Source organism: Corvus hawaiiensis, chromosome 22 (genome assembly GCF_020740725.1).
Source record: "Corvus hawaiiensis isolate bCorHaw1 chromosome 22, bCorHaw1.pri.cur, whole genome shotgun sequence".
Taxonomy (NCBI): Eukaryota; Metazoa; Chordata; class Aves; order Passeriformes; family Corvidae; genus Corvus; species Corvus hawaiiensis.
In genome coordinates this window covers 6,752,444-6,778,901 of record NC_063234.1, presented here as the reverse complement: position 1 = coordinate 6,778,901, position 26,458 = coordinate 6,752,444, and positions in this window count along the sequence as shown.

The following is a 26,458-nucleotide window of genomic DNA, read 5'->3' as shown; positions in this document are numbered from 1 at the left end:
AGGGAAGGGAGGCAAAACACGGGGAAGAAGGAGAGGGAATGGAGAAAGATGCTCAAGTAGCAGTAAAATCAGTGTTGGACACAAAGAGAGAAGACAGGAAAACACAAAACACTCGTAGAGAGGAGAAATATCCAGAGGTTAAAGAAAGTAAAGCCAAGCACGAGCCTCATGAAGTGTGAGAGGGTCTGGGAGAAAGCACAGCTCCAGCAATGGTGTCCTTCCCATCCTCCAAACCTTCTTCAAATTAAGAATGAATGCCCCCATCTAATGAGAGAATGAGGAGGGGAACTCCTGCACAATCCCTCCCGCCCTTGCTGGGTTTCTGGAGCACATTCCCTTTCCCTGCCCCACAAACGAATTGTCTTCACAGCCCACTGCAGAAGATGAGATGCCTCAGCCCAAAGCCAGGGGAGCCATTGCAGCACTTGGTGCAAAATGTGGAGCCCATCCCTGTGGATCCCAGAGCTCCAATCCCCCCATTCCCATAGTGAGAGATGGAATTTATGCTCCAAGACCAGTGGCTGTCTTCTTCCCTAATGCCTTCTCCTCCTTAGAGGCACAGAATCCCAGACTGGTTTGGGTAGGAAGGGACAGCAAAGCTCATCTCATTCCATCCCCTGCCATGGGAAGGGACACCTTCCATTGCCCCAGGTTGCTCCAAGGTTGGTTGACCAACCTGGCCTTGGACACTGCCAGGGATGCGGCAGCCACAGCTTCTCTGAACATCCTTGTGGTGCTCCTTTCTCCTGCACAGATCCCCTTCCTTGGTCAGCCGATGTTCCGTACCCTTTCCCACCACTACCAAACATCCCTCAGCAATTTTCCTTACAAGAGATTATGAGAGGAACACCAACATCTGATCCTGTCCGAGGGGTGGTGAGCCCCTGATCCAGCAAAGCAATCTGTCATAGAGACACCTCTGGCCAGGAAATCCTGCTTGGAATGTGGCACACCTGGAACTGAGCCAGAAACTGGAACTTGCAACCAAAACCCGTGGGTTCAGAGTTGTTCCAGCTGCACCTGCTGCCTGTTGTGCCTGGTCCCGCACAGCTCCACACACAGTGACTTATGTAAATAATACCTTCAGCTACTTCTTTTTTATGTTTTCAGACTGTTTATCCACAGCTTTAAGCATAAAATTGTGGAAATGGGAAGTGGAAAAGCATCATTTAGTTCATGGAACATCTGGATTCTGCACATGTTGCTCCTGTCTCCTTTCTTAGGATGAGGACCCACCCCAGCTAACAAGGGGCAGGACAAGAGGAAGTGGCCCCACGTTGTGCCAGAGAAGGTTCAGATTGGATAATAGGAAAATATTTTTCATGGAAAGAGTGGTCAGGCATTGGCACAGACTGCCCAGGGCAGTGGTGGAGTCACCATCCCTGGGAGAGTGTAAAAAATTTGTGACTGTGGCACCTGGGGACATTTAATGGTGACCGTGGCAGTGCTGTGGCAATGGACTTGATCTTAGAGGGCTTTTCCAACCTCAGTGGTTCCACGATTCTGCAAATTCCAGAAGACAGCAAATGCACAGGAGAGCAAACCTTCCACGTGGAAAGGTTTCCATGGAAAACCACACGCAGAAAGCTGTATCCCATCCCCTGACTGGTTGGGTGTGTGTGGGGGGGTGGTTCCTTTTTTGGCTATTTAGTCCCAAAAACCCTGTGCATTTTGAAAAGTAGGACAAGGAAGAGACTCCTGCAAACAAAAGGTGCACCTGGAGATAGGGAAGGGAAGAAGAACATGGAAACAGTCACCCAGTCCATAAGGGGAATGATAAAAAATGTAATTGGCCTTTGCAAGCAGAACTTTCTGGGTTTTTTGAGGTCTGTGTTGATTGTTTCAGGCATTTTTGTGGGGGTTTTGGTTGGTTGGGTTGGGTTTTTTTGTTGCGCTTGTTCTGGTTTGGTTGTTTTTTAAATTTTGTTTGTTTTTTTTTTCCAAAAAGGTGAATCTGACCTTGAAAGAACTTTCGACCATTAAAACCAAAGCTGTGGAGCTGTGAAAGGAGCTGCTAACCAAGACCAAAAGATATTTCCACACGGGTTTTCAGTAGTTCCTGAGGCTGCTTTTCCAGTGGACTTTGCATCAGCCCTTGTATCCGAACCAGCAGCAATTACCAAGGAGATTAGAAAGCTGCCCACTGGTGTCAGGAACAGCAGTCCCAGAGAAACAGTCTAATTAAGAATCAAATAATCCAGCATTTAGATAAACGCAGAGTAGCTTGATTGGGTCAAACCATCAGAGCTGCTGAAGGGAGAAGAGTGTCTTGTTAACCTGGAAAAGTTAATAAAATCCGAGAGCAAGGTGACCCAAGTGCGTGTCATTTCCTTGGATTTTGAAAACACATTTTTATAAGGCTCCTCATAAAAGACTTAAGGAAAATAAATAGATATAGGAGAGCAGGAAATGAGTCATAATAACTGATTTCATTAAAAGATACAAACCAAAGAACAGCAGTGGAAGTTTGTTCCCCAGAGGAGCAGAGGTAAGGAAAGGGTTTTCTCAGTGTTGTTTTTTATAGTCTTTAATTAAATATTAAAACCAATGCTAATTATATTGTCAGTGGAAAACATAAATTTAAAATATAGGAAATATCAAATGGCCAACTGTCTTTTGTAACAAGGCTCTGAACTGTCCATAATTTTCAAATGGATTTCCTTGGTCCTTTTCCATAAATATCCAAAGAAACTTCCCTTAAAATCAAAACCAACAACAAACCACACAGATTTTATCTGAAAAAAGGATAAGAACAGGGAGGACTTTTTTCTTCCAGACTGCCTTTCAGATCCAGCAACCTGATGCTATTCTGGTCTGGGATATTCCAGCTCAGGAAAAGTCATGGCAGTCACTAAGTCTGATGTCCCCTTCTGGCTTCAGGAGCTCTGGGGAATGAGGACTGTCCATGAATTCATGCTTTACAAAAGTTGAAAGACACACACACACGTCCTGGGTACTGCAGTTTCTTGTGGGTTCACCTCAGCAAACAGAATATTCTGAATACTGGGAAAACAGGAAAGATGTGTGATTATCTGCACTCTGGCCACTAGTAGAGAAAAGCAAGGTTCACTGAGGAGTTGGTACCTGTTTCTTTTTAGCTTCACTGGAGATGGGAAGATGTTGAAGCACAGCATCTTTTATGGCAAATAACGGAAGCCCAATGAGTCTGAATTATTTCAGGTGTTCCATCCAGGTGGGTGTTGTGCAACTTTTGGAATTCCTGGGGAAAAAACCACAACAAAACCAAAACAATGAAAAGAATCCCAGAAGGGTTTGGGTTGGAAGGGACCTTAAAGCTCATCCCATTCCACCCCAAGCCATGGGCAGGGACACCTTCCACTGTCCCAGGTGGCTCCAAGCCCCATCCAGCCTGGCCTTGGACACTTCCAGGGATATATCTGAGAAATGTTTCAGTAGAAATGGTGTAAATATGGGGCCATGAAGGTTGTCAGCACTGTAATAACAATTCTCAGATGTCTGAGATGTTTCCCAAGCCAGGAATAATGACAAATAGTCAATCTATTGTCATTTCATGTAAGAATAGAAAAATCCTGTGTTGGAAAGGACCCATGGAGATCTCATGGAGTACCCCATAGTCTGAGCAGGTCTTTAAAGACCCATCCTGCTGCTCGAGTCTTGTCCAGTCATGTCTTGACCACCCCCAGTGACAGAGATCCCACGGCCTTGCTGAACCCCTGTGCCTGGCCAGGGTTCGCTTCCTCACAGGTCCTGGCAGGCTGAGGTGACAGGGATTTGGAGAAACCAGAAGTTTATGTGACTGCTGTTCCTTACCTCTTCGCAGTGGTGTTTTTACAGCAAGTCTCATTGTCTGAAATTCATCCACAGTCTGACACCTGAAATATCCCAATATTAGATGATGAATAGGCCTTCAAATAGGATAAGAGGACTGGTAACTTCCTCGGATGCTCTCTGGAGAAGTAACACAATTGCAGAACCAAACCCATACCAAACTAAGCTTCAGCTGAGAGGGAATCAAGAGAATGGGGCAACCTGGGAACCAATAACCAGGGAACCAAGCCTTCTAGAGGTAACAGATTGTCAGGCGTTCTCCTCCTGTGGAATGGACCACAGGAGACCTGGTGAGACACTGCCCTGCTGCCCCAGCACCAGGAGTCACAGTGCCTGCCATGGCATTTCTAATCAAGCAACATGAAGGAGGGTTTGTCAGATCCCCAGTGACAGTGAGGGAAGGCAGAGCTGACACATCAGACTGATTAAAAGGTTCTTTCTCTCAGGGCACAGCTAATGATGCAGGGCTGCAGCAGTTTGACCGTAGGAATTCCACTCACGTTCGCTGCTCGTTGTTTGTGGGGTGGGGATGCCTTGGAGGAGCCCGGAACCACATTGTGGTGGTGCTGCACGGACATGTCCAAACCCGTTTGAGAGACAGGGATCTAAAGGGACAGGGAGAGAAGGGAGAGTGGGAGGAGAAACCGAGGCACAGGGGGAAGAAGAGCTTCCTGTTGGTCATTCAGGCTTTCAGCTGTGATCTGAAGCCATCCAGGTCTCCAGTGCTCTGCCCACCCAGCTGGGGGAATGGACATCCCAGCTTTGAAAAAAATGCCAATTCTCCCAATTCTTTGGCCACAATACTGGCATTTGAGGGCTTAGATCTTTCCTCTCCTTGTTCTGATTGGAAAAGGTGAACATTTCTTATACCAAAATATCAATTTTATGGTCATGTTTCTGGTTCTTTGACGCTATTCATGGTGACTTCTGCACTGGAAATAAGAATATAACAGACCATGAAATTGCAAAAGATGGCACAAGACTTCAGAGCTTTGGAAGAAAGCCGAGGAAAATCCTTCCATGTTCCAAGAGAGAAGAGGCTGAAAAGATAAAAATTCTTGAATTTTGTGTGATGTTCTAAAGCCAATGGCAGTTTAAGGTATGGAAGTTGCCTTTCAGAGCGGATGGATGGTTGGAGAGATGGAGCACCTCTCCTGTGAGGAAAAGCTGGGAATGGTGGGGGTGTCCACCTGGAGAAGGGAGTCCTTAGAGCCCCTTGCAGGGCCTAAAGGGGCTCCAGGAGAGCTGGAGAAGGACTGGGGACAAGGCATGGAGGGACAGGACACAGGGAATGGCTTCCCAGTGCCAGAGGGCAGGGATGGATGGGATATTGGGAAGGAATTGTTCCCTGTGAGGGTGGGGATGCCCTGGCACAGGGTGCCCAGAGAAGCTGTGGCTGCCCCTGGATCCCTGGAAGTGTCCCAGGCCAGGTTGGATGGGGCTTGGAGCAACCTGGGATAGTGGAAGGTGTCCCTGCCCACAGCAGGGGGTGGGACTGCATGGGCTTTAAGGTCCCTCCAACCCAAACCATTTAACGACTTGTAGGACTCTCTGATTCCCAGGAGGGTGAATGGGTAGAACGAGGCCTCAGGCGATGGCCGTGGTGTGGACTGAGGAGGTGTTGGAGCACCAGCACAAAAGCCAATGTCGAGAAGTGAACCCAACAGGCCACGGCTGTTAAAAGTGACACTTGGTGGCAATGTAAGAAAGACCCAACTCTGAGGGACACTTGGAGCTGCTCCCGTACAGCACTTGCAGCAGTCACGGCTCTGAACCCCAGAGAGGGTCGTCTCGGAAGGGACCACTGTGGCATCACCTGGGCCAACCTCCCTCTAAGCAGGGTCGTCCTGCAGCATCTGGCAGAGGATTGTGGCAGGTGGAAGGGTGGAACAGAGCTATGGAAGGCTCACAGGTAATGGGAACCTCAGGGATGCTGGAAACCAGTGGATGGGGAGAGGTGGTGCTTTGTGTCAGCAAGAAGAGTGTGGAGAAATTAAATATTGAGTTATGGCAGGGGCACAACAGGGCCGGGGGGAAGGCTGGGCAGGGCAGGAAAGTCTCAACAGCCTCCTCTGCTGCCCCAGCTCCAATCTAATCATGATTGGTCCCCTGCAGATATCAAATGCATGGGAATTGATGGGAATTATGGGAGCCTTTAACGTCTCAAAAATGGATTGAAAGGCAATTATTGCTTATATTGGCTCAGGTATTTTAGGTGATGGATTTCTTTGCAAAAGTCAAGTATAACACTGCTTTAAACCTCGTTCCTGTATGGTTATAAAAGTAGTAAAATTTGAATAAAGTGTGATCTTGAGCTGCCTTTTCTCACTTTAACTTTCAAAATGGGCAAAAGTAGGTCTAGAATGAAGGTTTGGAAGCTTAGAAAGGCAAACTTTGAAATCTAAGGAAATGAATTATTGAGTCTGACTAAGCGGCTCTGGGATCTGTGAGCAGAGAAGGCACAGGTACTTAAAATTCAAAATTCAAAAGGGAGAGAGAGCAGTGAGAAGAGGAATGTTTGAGAGGTTACAAACTGAAAAAGAAAGTTAGAATGACCAAAAACCCACCTCACACAGGAAATTAAAATTAATAATAGTAAATGGCACTTAAGCCACAGAAACCAAGGGGAGCCAAGAGAAAATTAGGACAGTTGCACACTTGAGACAAAAATGGCTCAGAAGTTACCTGTTGCCAAGCCTGAAGATCTTATTTACCACAATTAACAGCAGCACCAAGGTGATATCAAGGGCATTAGCAGAAATCCTGGGGTAAATTAGGGTGGGTCACGAGGCCTGACATCATCTGAGGAGAAGCCACAATTTGTCCTGATTCAAGTGAAAAATAAACCACTGATTTCTACCTGGGCCATTAACAGCACTGGCTGAACAACAGATCGAGTGGGGACCATGGATAATGATCATGGAAATCTGGGAAAGTCCCCATAATGAGAGGGGTAACAGATAAAACACCTCTGTCAAGAAGAGGGTGAAGCACAGCTCAGACAAATGTAGGCTCTTAGTTGGACGTCAAAGTTATGGAACAAGAACAGATAAAGGCAGGGGAGCAGGGAGAAATGTATGAAGTACAAGAAAATTTAACAAAGCTAAATCGTTCCTGGATAATTTAGCAGCATTTCCTGGCAGGATCAGTGCTGCCACGCATAGGACATACATGAACTAAATCCCTCTCACTTTCTGTGAGATCCTAATAAATTAGCCATGGATTTGGGCTCTGGAGCTGAAAGTGAATAAAAGGAGTCTGCAAGTGTTCCCACTGAAACGGGAATTACCGGAGAAGGGAATGCTGGTGCTCACAGGTCGTTCTGCATCCAACAGGACATGGACTTGCGGGGAAATGTCTGCTGGGAGGGATCTCTGGGGAGAAAACTCTTGTAGGGCAGAGCTGACTGCAAAGGGAGAACTCTTTAGTATGGGATGGTGAGCAAAGACTAAAAATTAAGTCTGAGTTTCATGATTGGAATGTGACACCAAACTGGAAAGTGCTACCAGGCCTGGCAGAAGAACTGGATCTCACTCTTTGGAATGGTTCAGATGAGATATTTGGGAGCACAAATCAGACTCGTGTCCTTAGAGCTTCTCAAAGGCTGTATTTTTTGATACTTGCTCTAAAATAGGGGGCCAAGAGTTAAATAAAAATGCATGAACTACAGACATAAGGAAGGTGGAAAAGTTTTAAGCATTTATAGATTGCAAATGGCTTTTTATTTTTAACACTGGACCAACCAGCTCTGATGCTCATTTGAGACTTCATGTACAGTTAAAGAAACCCAGAATGGTTTGGGTTGGAGGGACCTTAAAGCCCATCTCATTCCACCCCTTGCCAAGGGGAGAGACACCTTCAACCATGTTCTGTCCCTTGTGTTCATAATTCCTCCAGGGGGAAATGCTCACGGGACAGACAGAACCTAAATCCCATGCATGTGTCAGTAGGAACTGGGAGGTGGGTCTGCAGAGATGGCTGGAGGTGGATCATGAGCCAGTTTGGACTGGAAATTAAGAGAACCTTCCCATTTCAAGAGTAAAGTGCATCAAGTCAGCATTCACATAAAATCCGGTGGCCAATTCATTGTACGCCAGTGGCAAACATTGGGATCAGAGTCACAGAGAAGTTCCCAACTCCCTCAGCACCTGCAGAGGTCTCAGAGCAGTCAGTGAAGCAGCTGGGTGTTCTTGCAGCATGGTCTTCCTCACATGGCTAAAATATTATAACAGCATTGGCCAAGAAGGCCAAGGGCACCTGGGTGGTCCCAGCCATGGTGTGGCAGCAGGACCAGGCAGTGATTGTCCCCTGTGCTGGGCACTGCTGAGGCCCTGCTCAAATCCTGGGTCTGTCCTGGGCTCCTCATGATGGGAAAGACGTGGAGGGGCTGGAGCGTGTCCAGAGAAGGGAACAGAGCTGGGGAAGGGGCTGGAGCACCAGGAGCGGCTGAGGGAGCTGGGAAAGGGGCTCAGCCTGGAACAAAGGAGGCTCAGGGGGGACCTTGTGGCTCTGCACAACTCCCTGACAGGAGGGGGCAGCCGGGGGGGTCGGGCTCTGCTCGCAGAGAACAGGGACAGGAGGAGAGGGAACGGCCTCAAGCTGTGCCATGGAACGTTTATATTGGATATTAGGGAAAATTTCTTCATGGAAAGGGCTGTCAGGCACTGGCACAGGCTGCACAGGGCAGTTCTGGAGCCACTGTCCCTGAAATTGTCCAAAGGGTGTGTGGATGTGGCACCTGGGGACATGGTTTTGTGGTGGTGCTGGCAGTTCTCAATGATCTCTGAAGTCTTTTCCAACCTTCATTACTCTGTGATTCTGTGAGTTCCTCCTTGAGGGAACCTGGCAGTAATCCTGCAATCCCTGTGTCTTGTGGGGTACAGATGGTTTGGTGGTCCCATCCCTCTGCATCTCTTCATCCTTCTGCCCCACCTGCCTCGTGTGGAACAATTAGTGCCTGTTTTAATGAATCAGAGTCCTGTGGCTCAGTCATCCTCTGTGACACACATGATACCAGGGAAGCAGAGCTCCTGGTGGAGCTGCTGGCAGAGATGGAATAAAAACCATTCATTTTGATACTGGAACATTTTCTGAAGCTTTTATAATTCACCATTGCTGAGAAACCACTACAGGAGCTGCTCTGCTCAGCCCATCAACCTGGAGAAAATGCTTTTCCCTCTTGAGTCACTTTTGGTGTCACGAAGCAGGAGGAAATGTTTGAGTGAAAATGTTCACAATAATAGAGAGGTATTTTAGAACTGCTAGAACGAGGTACAAGGTGGTTAAGCCATTATCAAGTCCTTAATGTAAAAAATGCTTTAGATAGAGGGAAACTGGCAAAAACGGGAAAATTACTCTTTATCAAGATTATGAAATGCTTTCCATTAACTGGATCCAACATATGCTCCTTGTTCTACACAATCTATCAGATTTTAAGGAAGATTTCTTCTAAAGCTAATAAAACCATTTTTGAAATATTCACTCTTTGCTCATTTGCATTTGCTTACAGAAAATTGTGTCTACTGTAAAGACAGCAAAGCAGTAATTATTTAAATTAGTTTGATAGATGTTTAGTAATGCTTTGATTAAAATATCAATTTTAGATACCAGTAAGTTTGTGAAAAGCAGAGCGTTTAAATGATAATGAATTTTTCTTCAAGAAATAGTTTCATTCTGCACAAATGATTTGGAATGAAAAGCCCTTTCCATATAAAAATTTCAGGCACTCAAACAATGGAGCCAGAGCAGAGCTGAGGTCAATCTGCTGACCCAGCTGTATCATTATAAGACAGAAAAGGGGCCCATCTCTGTCAGATGAAATATGGGTGGATCCCCCTCCACAAGAGAAGGGTTTTATTATGTGGGTGATGCCCAAATAAAGCCAACTTGCTTGGAAAATTCTCCTGTAGGACTGACAAACTGCTTGGGGATGAAGCTGAAGGTCATTGGCAAAAGGCAAAGCCAAACCATGGGAGCAACCAAGCCCAGGCCACCCCAGGGCTCCTGTTCCAGCCTGCAAGGGGTCGGTGAGCCCTGGAATCAGAGAGTAGGAATTTGTGGGGATCCATAGCCTGTTGCTCCAGCTCTGCACATTCATCTCCCTGGATAAATATTCATCTAATCTCTACATCAAAATATTCCACAATCTCCCTGCTGACTCTGACCTAAATCCTGTTATGCAAATGAAATCGAGTCCTTTCTCTCTTATCCATAATGGGTTTGGAAACAAGGCTATTTGTGTAAATCAGCTCTTCCTCTGGATGAACATATCAAATCCCTCTTTTCCCCCTCATAGTTCTCTATCCAACTGGTCTGCCTCTCCCCCAGCTCTCTAAACTGGCAATATCATTTGTGCTGTGATCCTGCCCTTTCTGAGCCCAGCACAATGATCACTGTACACGGCTAAAGACAGGCAAAGAGCTCCTCATCCAGAGCAACTGTGGCTGCCCCTGGATCCCTGGATGTGTTCCAGGCCAGGCTAGATGGGGCTTGGAGCAGCCTGGGACAGTGGAAGGTGTCCCTGCCCATGGCAGGGGGTGGAATGAGATGGATTTTAAGTTCCCTTCCAACCCAAAGCACTGTGGGGTTCTGTGGTTCCGTGACTCTATGATATATGGATGCTTTTGTCCCCCTGTGTTCTCCTCCAGCAGCAATGTGTTCATATGCCTCAGGACCCATTGCTGCTTCCCAGGTCCCTTGTTACCAAGCTTCATTTTTCCTGCCCAATGTTTTCTGGAATATTGATTCTTACCTGGAAAGAACAGCAAGTTGAATTGGTGTGTATCAAACCATTCCTGTGTTTTTCAGGCCCTTTTCCCATATTCTCAGGGTTTTGCTGAATTTTAAGCCTTTTTCCCCACCTTCAAAAGGAGTGGGCAGAGGAGGAAGATACGGTGACACTGGTTAGCTGAAGATAAGTTCTCATTTGGGAAATGTAAGGCTTTGGTGGGAGATTTAAACTGAAAATGGGCAACCAGGGGTAGATTTAGTGTCTGGATTAAAATGATTATGATTCAAAGTTCAGAAATGTTGTGAATGACAAACCAGGAGTGACTGTTGGAGTGAAAGCTCCTCTGGACTCAGGCCCAGAGGGAAGCCAAAGCACAGGGGCTGAATGAAAACCTTTGGACAAGCTGAGATACATGAAGCCACACCAAAGTGAAATAGAAATACAGATTTTTAACTTTTAGTAGAAATAGATGCTAAGTGCCTTAAACATTAAAAAGCTGCAGCAGAGGCCTTAAACACAATTCTTGCTGCAGCAGTGGTACCTTTTCACAGAATTCTTTACTTTAGACAAAATCTAGATAGAATTATACAGTTCACATTTTTTAGATGGAGTGTTCACATAAACAATAAGAACTGATAGAAACTGTATACGCAAATCTGTGTAACACCAATGTAACACTGGTGTAAGGCTTACGACTGTTAGAATTAGACCAGGATAGGTTAAGAAAAGGAAAACTAGAATCATGTGTTAATCTTATTGGTCAGTTAGCAAATATAATCCACACTTCTGTAAGAAAAAATATAGTGTATGGAGTATAGAGCACATAGAGTATAGAGCATATAGAGCATATAGAGCATACAGAAGAAGAAGAAGCTGTGTTTTGCCTGCTGTTGCTGCTGCTGCTTGCCTTTATCATGTAACCCCCTTCGAACTCTGCCTTCAAGAAAGCTGTGAGACTATGAAACAAAGAACTCAGCAGAACAGCAGCCTCCTCTGCTCTCTTACTCTGGTCTGAGAAGGAAGGGTACCCCGTCAAAAGCTCAACAAGTGACCCCGTCCTCCCACCTGGCAATTACTTCAATGTAGAGGGACACAAGCCCTGTTACCTATTGCAGCCTGAGCAGTCAGCCCGGGAGCAGTAAATTAGATGTGGAGCTGGCCAGAAAAACAGGATTTCTATCTTTTCTCAATAAAACTGTGCTTCTGAGACAATAAATTTCTGAGTGAACAGGAGCAGTAAAGGTGATGTAGGTGTCTGCTGCACTAATGAGCAACATGGCAGGCTCTGTGCCACGATCATGAACCCAGGCAGGGGTGCACCATGTCCTTGCTAGAGATTTAGTGCAGCAAGCCTCAGATCCTCCTAAACAAAACCCAAAATGGAAATATTTAGAGCTCAGTAAAGGATTTTTTGCTATCAAGACTTCATTTAATTAGCAAATCTGTGAGCGAGGCTGATCTGCTATGAGAAAATCCTGTTTGGCTCTCACTGTGCCGATGTTTGCTGTCGGGTAGGAACACCAGGGAAGTGAAGCAAGCCCACAGCCAAGCTGCAGTAATCACTGAAAACTGTCTGGAAAATGGTCTTTGATGAATTTCATTTCCCCATCTTTTTCTTAGACAGTCACCCACGCCAGTTTTCAAGGGAGGGCTGAGAAATGTTTCACTGTTCGATCCTCCACAAACCAGCTCCTTCAGTATTTCTTTCACTGCACAGCTAAAGGCACCTTGCTGCATCAGATTGCACCAAATAACTGTGGAACAGAGAGGAACAGACAGATGCTAAAATGGAAATAATTCAGCAGCAGCAAAGCCAATCCCTTTGCCATGAGCTCGTCATGAACCATTGGGAATTTGTGCCAGCAGCTCATGTCTGCACAGTCCCAACCACAGCAGAGTGAGTCTCAAAAGCTGTTCAAGGGGAAATGGCTTTATGCTGGTAAAAGGCAGGTTTAGATGGGATATTGGGAAGGAATTCCTCCCTGTGAGACTGGGGAGGCCCCAGCACAGGGTGCCCAGAGCAGCTGTGGCTGCCCCTGGATCCCTGGCAGTGTCCAAGGCCAGGCTGGACGGGGCTTGGAGCAGCCTGGGATAGTGGAAGGTGTCCCTGCCCATGGCAGGGGGTAGAATGGGATGGACTTTAAGGTGCCTTCCAACACAAACCCTTCTGAGATTCTGTGATTCTAAGAGTTGCCAGTGCCACACCATCCTCACAGATGGCATCATCATGGAAAGTGGTACGAGATTAATCACTGCTGTGTCTCAGAGATCAACTCCCACCGAGTTGTCCTGGTTTTTTTCTGGAGAGCTTTGCATTCTCCAGGAAGATCCGTGCAGATATTTTATGACCAAATCCACAGTCTCTTGTTTCAGCTGTTGTTTGAAAGAGGCAAATTGGCTTTAACAGGCTCATTATCACAGCTGAGGAGAGGAAAGAAATCCAGCTGCTGATGCTGGAACAGACAACATATCTCCTCTTGACCTTCAGCCCCCTTCACCCCTCCACCCTCTGTCCCTGGAAAAATCCGGACCCCATCGTGCCATGGTGTGAATCAGCACCTTTCTCAGGAGCTCTCCAATTAAGATTCAGCAGCGCTTGGAGAGCAGCAGTCGGCCCACACTGGACTAATTAATTTTTCCTGCCTGAGTAATTACAGTCCAGAGGTGACCATGAAAGCCAAGCAAATCAATTTGTGTTTTACTGAGATCCTCATCAGTCACGGAGCACTAACCAAGAAGAAAAAAAATGACCAGGGACAGAGCTGGCCCCTGAACAGCAACCAACAAAGGTTGCTCTGAAACTGCTAAACTTTGGTGCCGGCAAACGCAGTCCTCAAAATCTTTTTGGTTTTTTGGTTTTCTTTTTTGGCCCAATCACTCTGCTGCTCAAAAATTTAAACTCCATCTCCCTCACTGGCACTCACATTCCCTGCAACTGGCTCATTCCAGCCAAAAACCCTTCAAAGCTCTGTTTATGAAGATGAGCACAATCGTTTTGCAAATGTCTCAGCAAGTGTTGGGAGTGACTTTCCCACTTTCCAAACAGAGGCAATCTGCTGCTCTGCTGAGCCAGTGCGGTACCACCAGCAGCTGAACCTATCTCCCAGGAAAAGCTTTCCCTAATGTGCCAGGGATGCAAACAGACAGCTGTCTCCACACACCCCTTGTTGATACACTCGTGAAATGTCTTCTCAGCCATAACAGAGAACATCCCAGAGAAATACTGTCTCCTGAATCCAAAGATTTCTCTTTCCCATCTAAGCTTTTCCACAGGGTTCATGCAGTGCTAGATGAGTAGTTTGGCTGGTGGGATGATGGAGAAGATCAAGTTTTTCCTACACTGCAAAGAACTGGGACACTGGGTTCTCTCAGGGGGCTGTGAGGATTTGTGGACAGGAGCTGTCTCGCCTGGAATGGTGCAGGTGGAGGGAATTTCACTGTGGAAGTGCCAGCTAAGAGTGACCTTTAAGGTCCCTTCCAACTCAAACCATTTTATGATCCTGTGATAGGATTGTGGGATTCTTCTGCACAAACCAAACCAGGTGGAGGAGTCCAAAGGGGTGCACGTCTCCCAAAGTCACTCCTAAACGTCAATCTATGTTTTCGTGGCCAGCTGTGGCAAGGACAGTCCCGCTAGCACTGTGTATTTGGGCTGTCTGAAAGTCTGTCTCAGGGTGCCTCATCCCTCGATGGAGTCAAGAAGGACCACACCAAGTTATGTAGGGAGGGTCACCGTGGAAGTCAAATGTTCCAGCTCTTCTCAAGAAATGCAGCACCAGGAAACACAGAAGCAACATCCAACCAATGCCCTTTTCCCTGAAACACTTGGGTACCAGCAGATACCTGCAGACCCTTCACAGAGCATTGTTGCAAAAGGATTCATATCAAGGGAGACGTAAAGGCTCCTGAAGAGTCACACGATCCCGTGCTGGAGCCTATGACCTGTGCCAGATCCAAGTGCAACCCCTCGAGCTCAGAAAAGGCTGGGAGGGCTGTCTGAGGCACATCACAAAGAGAACAAACACAGAGAAGGGAGCAGGAGCCACCCTTTGTCCTGGGGAAGATCTGGGTCTGCCTGGCTGCAGAGATGCTCCTGATGAGCTGACAGGAGCTGAGCTGCTGCCCACACAACATCCCCGTTACTGTTGGTGTCCCTGCTGCTGTCACTGAAGGAGGCTTTGTTTGCAGGTATTATGACCTGGAAGTTGAAATGTAGGAATGTGTTATCCCTAAGGCACAGTCTCTCTCCGTGCAGCCAAGAGCACTCACAGAGGCAGAATGATTTAGATCAACACAAGGAAGCTGCTGAGCTCCCGGTTGGAACGCCGTGACGTGTGGATGATACTGCAAAGAGCCCGACAGAAATCCCAGTACAGTGGCCAAGGCACATTCAGCTGGGTCTGGAGGATACTGCTGGTGTGTTAAAGAGGATCAGACTGAAAAATGTGTCCCAGACTGCAGAGAAAGCCAAGTTAGAGATACGAGGTCTGGGTATTTGCACAGGATTGCATTGGGGAAGATAAAAAGAGAAGTGCAAAACTGGAGATGGGATGAAATGGTAAATTTGTCACAAATGTGACATTCTGGACTTTTCAGGGAGAAAGAGGGGATCAGAATGAGAGTCACAGTGTTGGAAGGGAGTGCCAGGACAAGGCTTTTTCACACCTGTGAGTAGCCAAAGGAAGGTTTTGATGATCAGAGTTTTTGCCTGTCATGGGGGTGAGGCCCCACCTTCAGTGCAGTGGAATGAGCTGCCCTTCTCCTGATGTCCAGAGTGAACCACCTCATCAGCAATGTTTGGCTACTGCCCCTTGTTGTGCTGCTAACACCACTGAGAACTGGGTTCCATCCTCTCTGTCACTGCCTTGGGGTCACTGCAGCTGCTCCTTGGAGCCCCCTGGCTTAACCCGACCCAACCCAACCCTGTGCCGGCCTGTGGGCCTGGAACCTGGGTCTGACCCTTTTCATCACCCTCTGGCCTCTCTCTTTTTTTTCCATATCCCTCCGGAAGCAGGAGAGCATCCCCAAAACTGGCCACAACAAGTCCATTTGTCTTCCCCAGCACTGATGAGAGAGGAAGTTACTTTCCCTTCATCTGCCGGGCACAATCCTCTGATGTTGCCCAGGCCATGGTTTGCCTCGTCTGCGGTGGGATCGAGCTCTTGGCAGACATCCCACCTGATATCCACAGGTCCCTCAGCAGGACCTGTGACTTTTCAGCAAGACTGAGAAAATCCAGCGCTGTCAGATGAGGGAGCTGGGCTGATCCAGACTCTGGGATGTTACGGTGCATGGACAGACTGGACCAAGAGGAGAAGGCTGCTCAAGTGCATCTGGCTTTACCTTCCTCTTTAAAATTAATGTGTGTGCCTGCAAACATGTCTGTGGTGGTGTGGGATGAGCCTCACTCCCAGCCCTTCGTGCAGGGACAGATGGTTGTCTCTGCCAGTTACTTCAAGGCTTTGAGGGTCCTCAGATGTGGCATCAGCTGCATGTTTTATTTGAGCAGGAAGCAGAGTGCCTTTGGAGCTGTTGTGCACACAGGACAATGCAACTGCTGCCAAAGGCTTTCCAGGATGCTCCTGTCACAAATAATCCTGCTGCAGCCATTTCCATCAGGGCTCATCAAAGGTCAGTGGCAAGGATCTCAAAGCGAGGATCAATCAGGAGGAGAATAGGATGGAGTGAGAAGAACACTTCTGCCCCAATACTGCTCTCCACATCCCCTTGTCCAACAGGCGTTGGGCGGTGGGGCAGCATTGCTCGGACAGATATCACTGGACAGAACCACCCTGCTACACTCTGAACATGGACTGGTTCTTGGAGAAAATGCCAGGGGCTGGGGAGGAGCCTCGGGTTTGTTGCGGAGGTCCTATAATGGGGCTGGATGATGATCAAAGGCACCACCAAGGGGTCTTTGCCCAGATTTGAGCAGCAGGATGGAGTTTGCCTCATCCCTGGAAGTGTCCAACACCAGGCTGGACAGGGCTTGGAGCAACCTGGGATAGTGGAAGGTGTCCCTGCCCATGGCAGGGGGTGGAACAAGATGGGCTTTAAAGTCCCTTTCCAACCCAAACTGGTCTGGGATTCTATGATTCTGTTTATGTCCATGGCCCATTGTCCAGAGAAGCCACCTTCCATAAAAAGCTGATCCTAATAACTGCACTAAAGTTGGCATTTGGGTTTTTTCTTGTTTTTTTTTCTCCTCACACACAGAAACTGGTTGGGGTTTTTTTTTGGCCACCCAAAATGATGGCCTTTTTCCAGAATGGACTTTTCCTGCCAACATATCTATTTTTAGACATAATTGCTCTTCAGTTCCTCCTGATGAGCATGCTTTGAGGAAACACTGCCTTTGGAAAGGCCCAAGCCCCGAGTTCAGCCAGAATTTGCAGAGAGGGACGGAATTGGTGGGATTTTTCGCTGTGCTCTTTCTCCATGCTTCCTTCCCATCATGCCCTCTGCTGTCAAGACCTTGTTTTTTTGACTCTACCAACCTCAGCAAAGCACAGACTGAGGGACCCCGAGGCGCTCTTACCGCGATGAATGGCGCACCACAAGCTCTTTGTCCTTCAACGCAAGCGACTCTGAGCACGGCAAACCCACCCCGTGGGTCATGGAGGGCGATAAAAACACAACAAATAATTTATCAACATGGTCGTGTGAAAGCCAATGGCCGTGACAATTACCAAACTTGCACCCCACAAGAATTATCTCTCATTGTAAGACAAAAACCTCCCCAAAATTCGCCCGCCCCTCGCGCAATGGCGCCAAGAAGATGATTTCTCTTGACGCGCTGAACTTTTGAACCCGATGGAAAAAATCTTTTTTTTTTTACAAGAGAGTCATCGAAAGTTCATTGCCCTTTCTCACATTTGCACCACCAAAGGGACATAAGGAAAAACATCAAGTGTAATATCCGTCAATGTTAGTGAGGCATTCAGAATATATCACCGATGCATAAATAACCCCCACGAAACTCCAGTGGCAGGGGGAGGTTCTGGAAGAACGGAGATACACAACAATATTTAATTATAAATTACATCAAAATGATTGTCCTTACTCATCAAAGGGCATCTCACAAACATTCCTTTGGTTCAGATGTGAGCCTGAAAATCCTGGGTGCCCCCATCCAAAAGCTCAGGATTTTTCTTGGTTCACTGGCTACTTTTTCCTGCCAAAGCTCATAAAAATCCAGACACCAATTTGCTTAACATGAGGGGTGTGAAATCCCCACTTAGGGAAGGTGAAGTTAATTGGAAAAGAAAAAAAATCACAAATCCAGGCCACTGAGCAGTTTGAATTGGCAAGCTCTCCTGTGATCTTGATTTGTTGTGGTTTTATTTTCCTGAAATGTTTTTCCCAACACAAGTTGGGTGGAAAAATCCACTGGAATCACCAAACATTGGGTTTTCCTACCCTTTGTATGGAGCAGTGGGTGTGTACTCTTTGTGTAAGGCAAAGGCTGATGGAAAAAGCTTCCTGGTAGGAGCAGCAGGAGGAAATGGGTGGGAGGAGCCCCAACCCTCTCTAGCGATTAAAGACTTGGAAACCTTTAGCTCTCTTCAAATTACCACCTCCCACTGTCTATTCTTGACTTGAGGCTGTCAGGGTCATCTCATCCTTAGTGCAAGACCAGTCCATGGTCAACATCCTCCTGTGCTTCCCTCAGCCTCCCTGGCGCTGTGTCTGGAATCTCTGCCGCGCTGGGGTGTCTGTGGTGTGGGATCACAGCGTGGTTTGACTCGGAATGGACCTTAAAAATCATCATTCCCATTCCATCCATGGCCTGGGGGCCACGTCCCTGCAGCAATTTTGTCTGAGAGTCTCCAAAGTCTCCTACCACAGACAATGCTGGGACCAGGGTGCCGAGCCACTGCTGCTGCCAATACCTGTGCAAGGAAAATTCTCCGGAGCACTTCCAGTGCTATCCCAGGATTTCCGTCAGGGATGACCCACAACACATGCAAGGGAGAAGCTCAGGCTACACAGGCCCAGTGTTGCCTGTGGTGGGAGATTCTGGAGGCTCTCAGACAAAAGTGCTGCCCACAGGGCCATGGATGGAATGGGAATGATGATCTTTAAGGTCCCTTCCATCTCAAACCCCTCTGTGACCCTCCATCACAGACATCCCAGCGGGGCAGAGATTCCAGTCACAGACACAGCACCAGGGAGGCTGAGGGAAGCCCAGGAGGATGTTGACCCTGGTCTTGCACTAAGGATGAGATGACTCTGACAGCCTCAAGTCTAAAACAGACTGTGGGAGATGTAAATTTGAAGAGAGCTAAAGGCTTCCTGGTCTTCAATCCCTGGAGAAACTCTTCTATTGCTTTGAAACACGCACATGTTAAATAATGTGGGTAAAGCACCATCACGTGGAACTTGGAGGAGGCTGAAATTACTGCACCCCCCATTTCTGTACCACTGCTCGGACCGTTTGGTGAGGGACCCCTTCGCTGCTCCCATGTACTCACTGCCAGCCACAGCTCCTGCTCCTGCTGGTGAAAATGCACATTTGCCTTTGTACAACTTCCCTCCCATGAACCTGTGTGGGAATACAGGGGGAGAGGGAAGAGAGGAAAGAAACTGTCCCAGCTGGAGAGACCCCACAGTGCTGCCTTGTTGCCAGACCCAGCTCCCATGTCTTGTCAAAATATATCTGGATGGGGAACATAAAAGACAACATGGAAATCTTACCCACAAGGTGTGAATATTCCACTCTCTGGGAGTCAGCCACCAGCTCCACGGCTTTCAGAGGGAGAGCGTCTGTAAAAGGGGCAGGGAACAGCTCCAGGCAATATTTCCTGTGGGAGTATCAACGTGCTGGCTTGAGGATGTGATCAGAAATTGTGTGGGGTCATTAAAACTCCCCTCTAGCCTGAGCTTTGTGCCAATCTAGACCAGGCAGCTCTGACAAGAATCTGCTGTGGGAGAGGGGCCACCAGCACATTCACGGAATCAGCCTGGGATACCCAGCTGACATTCACAGCACCATAATGAAGATAGGCAGTGGAAAAAAGGGAAATATAAAAGGATACCAATGCAGCAGAAAGAAAGCTGAGGCTCAGTGTGGAAAACTAAATTATTAGAGAATTATCTGGCAGATATTCAACAAACAAAGTACCAAAATGGAGATGCTGAACTTGGTCAGAGATGTACAGCACAAGGCGTGGGAAAGGGGACACAGAGCTTGGAATAAACTTAATATTTTCATATAAAAAGCAAGACATCTTAAAGCATTATATCTGATTGGGAGTGGCAAAACAAGTGAGCAGGAGATTTCCAAGAGGGAAAACCAGCTTCTTTCTGAGTGATACAGAATGGCACACCTTTTTAGGTGTTTTGAAAAGTTTCAGAACTTAAGTTAGGGAGGAAATGAAGTCAGAGCAGCATCTCCTCCAGACACCAAGGCAGCAGAAAAAACCCAGAAATATATACAAATAATTATTTCCTATCTTCAGGTATTTTAGACATCTTTTGTTTATTGAAAACCAAGTGCAAACACAAACTTTCTTTCCATGTATCAGTGAAAAATGAACTAAGTTTACGTCTTTCCAGTGAAAGAAATTACTTATTGTTTAATCTTCCTCCTCTTTCCCCCCTCCCCCACAAATAGATATAAAAAGGAGATCTTAATCTGAACAAAAGGGCTTCCCATATTTACTCCCTCCTGCCATTGTCACTCCAGCAGGCTGTGCTGTCCATGTGGATTTATTGTCACGCCCCAGCTCTCTGGGACTCACTGGCTGTTACCAGGGTTCGGAGCATGTTTTCTTTGTAATAATCCACTGCCATTTTCTACACCATCCTGGGATCTATGACATTATTTATTCTCTATAAATTCCTGTTGCTTTTTTTTCTAATGGCAACTTCATCCTTTGTTTCCCCCGAGTGTTGCCCAGAACCGCGGGCTGGGGGTGTAGGATGGGGGCTGGCTGCACTCAGTAAATGCAATTATTGACACGCCCCCAGCACACACATCCCTATGTGTCCAGATTTGCTGCTAATAACACGTTTGCAAAGGAAAAAGGAAGAGTTCAGGAGGGATGGAAATTAGCAAAAAAAATCGTGTTGTGTGGCAAATCTTTTCAACCAGAAGAAATGGGATTTTTTTGAAGTCCAACCAATCCTCCTCTGACCATTGCACAGAGAATCATCTGCCTGACCAGCCAGACCACTGACTTGTGACATTTCCACATGAAATGATCTTACCTTTGGTTCAGAATAACACCTGTACGACATTTCCATTTGGAAAACAAGAAGAAGAAATGACACTTGGAATTTTTATTTTATTTCACTCTTATTTGTGGAATACATGAATTTGTGGAACCAAAAAGGGTCATTTTCAGCCTCATGAAATTCCTCAGAGATCGCGTGCGTGGTTTTATTTTTTTATTTTATTTTATTTAACAAAACCAACAAAACACAGCCAAAAAAAAATTATTTCATTTTGATCTGAGCATCCTGCCCTCTCCCCTTGATTTGGTAAATGAACAATTGATTATTCCCTTTCTGCTGCACGACTACTGACACTGCATTTATTTCCCTCTCTGCAAATCTTCCCATTGAGAGCATTCCCAGCTCCATAAATTCTCATGAATAATGTACTAACCAGCATAAATGTGACACTTTCATATATGTGGCCTGATCTGATTAATCGAGTTTCACAACATCCTATTATCTATGTTATCTCATCCTGGCAGTTTATATATATTAGATTGACCTGAAATACACTTTTAATTGATTTTTATCAACAATTCCAAAGAGCTGTGGTTTGATTTTACTGTGCGTGTAGCGAGCCTGTATCTTCACTTAAGCTGAGCTGCATTTCATACTTTGATGGATTTTCCATTAAATCATAAGAAAGAACCTTATTTAGATATTAAAATGTTAAACAAAACATGGCATAAAGGAGTAAGAGAGGAGAATGCAAAGCAACACCATGAAAATTCTTACTAAAATAAATATATATCAACAATGACAAAAAGCAGTTTGATAGAACAAAAAATGAAATTAATAATAGTCAGAACTGTGAAACAGCTTGGCTAGGAATTAAAAAAAAAAAAACCAAAACCCAAAAAACCAAGGAAAAAAGTCCAAATTCAGTGCTAACGATCGGTGAAAGTGTGGAAGGAAGAAGGTTGATAGAACACTACAATTCTTCATTTGAGTCCCTCTAAAGAAAGACATTTGTCTCCTTCTGAAGGCTGGTGGCCAAGGAATGACGCCTCAGAGGCTCCAGTTGGAGTTGGGAAAGGGTCTTTTCCGAGGGGGAGCTGCAGCCCCAAAGAGGGGGGATGACCCCATTTAGGTTCCCAGACTGACCTGCACAAAGCCCCAGGTCTCTGCTGTGGGAGGGGGTTGGACCTGGGGCTCCTTCCACCATCCCACTGAGCTCTCTGAACAATGGGATAACACGGACGAGGGATGGCTTTTCCCTGAGGATTTCTTCTGCTTCTCTGTCAGCCCAAGAGGCCGAGAACTTATGGCTGGCAAGACGTATTTATCACTTCCAGGGTCCTTTTGCTATTCCACCAGAAACACACTGAGGCAGCCTTTGGCTGAGCATCCTGGATGGAGGACAAGTCCTGTGGGTGCAGCAGCAGCTCAGTCCTTGCTCCCCATTCCCATTCCCATTCCCGTGTGTCTCACAGTACTGGGATGCCTGGGAACACATGGGAATTCACTTTCAACACAGGGAAATGGCAGAGTCCCTTGCAAATGTGCCTGGGAAGACCTGAAGAGTCAAAGCTTTCCTCGTGTTTTGCCACTAAAAGTGCATTGGAAAGGAGTTACAGCTCCCAAAGCTGCTGGAGGTTGTAGGAAATTCACGTGCACTTGGTCTGTCCCTGAGCAAGAACATCATGAAAAGGGTGAGCTCTTGGTGGAACTGGCCCAACAATGAGCCAAGAGGCTCCTTGTATTTGGTTTGGCTGCTGAATGCCCTGAAAGCAAAGCAAAAAGGATAAAAAAGCCTTGATGAGAACAAGCAAGGCCTTGATGAGAAGAACCGAGGCTCTCACTGACTTCTCTTTGTGGCGGAGGGATGACCGAGGCTGGTAAGCACAAGATAAAGTGGAGCAGACCCAGAGTGAACTGGAGAAAACATGAAAATATGGGGTGTTAGGAAGGAATTGCTCCCTGAGAGGGAGGGGAGGCCCTGGCACAGGGTGCCCAGAGCAGCTGGGGCTGCCCCTGGATCCCTGGCAGTGTCCAAGGCCAGGCTGGACACTGGGGCTTGGAGCAGCCTGGGACAGTGGAAGGTGTCCCTGCCCATGGCAGGGGGTGGCACTGGGTGATCTTTAAGGTCCCTTCCAACCCAAACCATTCTGGGATTCGAGCCAGCAAAAAAGTGTCAAAACTGCGAAAAGCAAATGAGAAAATATACAAGAGGGGAGATAAATATGCAAAGAAGGAGCAGTGCAGACAATGGATAAAATGCCTTAAGAAAAATGCCTTGTATCTAATAATCATTGGAAAGTCAACTGTTATACAGGAGTCTGCAGACCAGAAAAAGCCAAGGAAAGGAAACACAATAGAAGCACTGCCTCAAAATATCAGATTTTATACATTTATGACACCAGCACATTCCAAAAAGGCAGACATTTTTTTTTTACAGCTCTGACTAGCACCAGATAAGGGAAAAAACCAGGCAGAGGCACACAAACAAGCAGGAAATTGCATGGGAAGTTGACATCAATGCTCTGTGAACGAGCAGAGCTACAAAGACTTCTCTGCATTGTGCCGAGGGAGAAAGCAAACCCAGAGCTAAGCAAAGAGAAATTAAAATTTCATGCAAGGTCTAAGGCAGTGTAAGACACAAACACACCAGAAAGGATATTTATCAGCCAAACAACACAGGAATTGTTACTTTCAGCAGTAAATTAAAGGAATGCTGACATGAAATCAGAGAGAAATATTCCATACAAACCCACAGGAGTGAAATGGGTAAGCAAACATAAAATATTCAGTCAGGATGATGCGTCTGCCAGCAAGGGAGAAATTGTTTCTGCTACCCAGAACTGCAGATATTGGTGTAACTTCAGAGCCAGCAGTTCCAAAATGGAACTGACCTCCCACACTTCCTTATGCACAGAGAGGACCCTGAACGAGGCTGTGAAAACCTTGACCTGGCAGGAACTGATATCACAGAGAGCATCAGCCACAGCAGTTGTGGCACAGGGGCCTGGGAAACCCACCAGGAGCATTGCCGGGATCTTTTCAGGGAACTACAGAGGTGGTAAAACACTGAGAGAGGTGCCCAGAGCAGCTGTGGCTGCTCCTGGATCCCTGGCAGTGTCCAAGGCCAGGCTGGACAGAGCTTGGAGCAGCCTGGGACAGTGGAAGGAGCCCCTGCCCATGGCAGAGGGTGAGAACAAGGGGGCCTTTGAGGTCCCCTCCTACCCAAACCATTCAGGGATTCTCTGATTCCGTGATTATTCTGTGATTCCATGAACCACATCTCAGCACAAATACCAAGACACACCGAGGGCTCAGGGCTGGCGTTGCAGGTGAAAGCAAAGACATCCCCAGGTCCCTGTGACTGAGAAGATGAACTCGGTCAGGAGTACAGGGAAACCATTCCAAGCTGAAGGCTGACCCTCAGGGTGGACTTGATTATGAAAGGTGAAACTGACCCCATCAATGAGTCCCTGCCCACCAGGCTTCGTACTGGGTGGAGCTGAAGTCCAGCAGATCAAAGCTCTCCTGGAGCAGAAGTGCAAGTGCTTAAAAGACTGTGCTGTTTTGGGGGTCAGGATTTAGCCCTCTGGGGCCTGACCCCACAAGTGGGTTTCAGGGATTGCTGAGCTGGATCTCCTTCAAATTCACTCTTTAGGTCTCTATAACTTCTGGAAATTTCAGCCCTCCACTCCCAGGATAGATTCTGATTACACAGCAGTTTCCCCTCAGTGTTTTTCCATTGATTCCCACTGAGTTCTGCCTGACTTGCATCAGTGCGATGGGAGGGAATTCTCAACTACTCAGCACTCACTGCTGCATCTTCCTGGGGTGTAGCAGAGAAGCCTGGGGGGGATTTGGGGCTGCTGTTGGCACCAGCTGGTTTTCAAAGCAGGGATGGTAGGGGCCAGAACAGCACTGTACTGCCACCTTCCCTTCCAGGATCAGGAAAGGAAAAGTTTACAGCCTGGGAAGTTCAAGTTTTTACATCAGACCCATCCAGCTGAGATTCCTTTTTAATGGTTTGCTCTGAGAGCAAGGAAGCAGTCTGGAAACAGCCCAGGCGAGACCAGCTTCACGTTTGGACAGCAGCAAATCCCCTCCCCAGCGCCACAGAACCATGGAACCATGGAATATTCCGAGCTGGAACGGACCCACAAGGATCATGGAGCCCAACTCCTGATCCTGCCCAGGACACCTCAGTGATCCCACCCTGTGCCCGAGAACTTTGTCCAAACCCTCCTTGATCTCTGTGCCACACATTTTGCCTACAGCTAAATGAGAGACCCATTGCTCTTTTTTTATTAACCAGCCTCGAGTACAAGTGTTCCCCCTCCCAGAATGTCCTTCAAAGTGTCACCTCTCTCAGGCTGGTCACACGGTTCTGGGCTCAGGAGCCTCCCTGAATTGTTTGCAGGTTCCTCCTACACTTGGTGCAGACGGAGGAAGGTGCCCAGGGCCTCGCAGCACTGGACATTACAAAGACACCTGGGGAGAGGGAGTGACCTGAGGCTCACACAGGGCCCAGAGGGGAAATGGGGAGCTGAGAGGGCTCATGGTCCAACAGGAGAGGCAGAGGGAGTTGCCTGCCCCAGGCCAACCTGGCACCACTATTGCTGAATATCTGGCTTCCTTGGGAAGGGTTTCAGGTGTGCCCAAAGAAGTCCCTGGGAGCTGATCCTTGCCCCATCAGCTGTTCAATAGGTTTCCAGCAGAGATCAGGTCTTACCCTGATGCCATGAAGATTTTTTGCCTTTTCTTTTATACCCCTGTTATACCTTTTTACAACTTCTGTATTCTCAGTGCTTTTTCCCTACATTCTTGAACTTGTTTGTCAAGCTGAGAGACTAAATATTTTAGAAGCTTCGTAGCTAAGGATCAGTGTGCCCCAGACCCCAAGGTCCTCTCCAGAACACGTTCTGTAAACCAAGATAGAACCATCCAGGGGAAGGTTCCTTGGGGAGGGGGGGCTCACTCGAGCCTCTCATTGGGGAATCTGTGATAGATGTGCTAATTAGTAGCATCTATAATGTTATACCAGATCTTTGGGGGGCAGACTGGGCGGGGTGCATCTCAGTGCATATGACCTGGACATGTGCACCTAAGGATCCTTAAAATAAATACCAAAGTAAAATCCCTTTTTCCCTTCTAACCGTGTCTGACTCTTGATTTTAAGACCAGGAAAAGGCATCACCCCAGACGAAGACAACACTCTTCCGTCATAGTCTGAAGTGACCAATAGGGCGGGAGGGGAGCTTTAATCTAATTTAAGGCAATTAATGCCTTTGCTGCCTTCCTAGACCCTCCTCTGTGCTTGTTCTGCTTATGGGCTCAAGGGCCAGTGTCGGGGTGGGTGAACATCAGCTGCACCCACTTCCCTACAGGTCAGAATGACCTGGTCCCTCTCAGGTATCCTTTTTTTCCAGTCCTCCTGCTCCTGTGACTTGTACCCCTTGCTGCTCACCAAGGGCTCTTGGGAAGAGCTGTCCCTGAAGGAAACAAGGCTCCCTCCCTCCTGAGGCACCTTTAGGGCCTTTCCAGGACCCTATGAAAAAGGAAAACCTATGCCCCGCTGTGTGGTGCCAGAAAGACTGGGGCTGCTTCACAGCCCAGTAAAAGCCTCGCTGGGCTCACTGGTTTCTGTCCAAGGCTTCCCATCCATCTTTCCTGCTGACATTTCGGGGCTGTGTGGGCTGATCCTGAGTAGAGGTCGGAGCTGGCAGGTCCAGGCCCTGACCC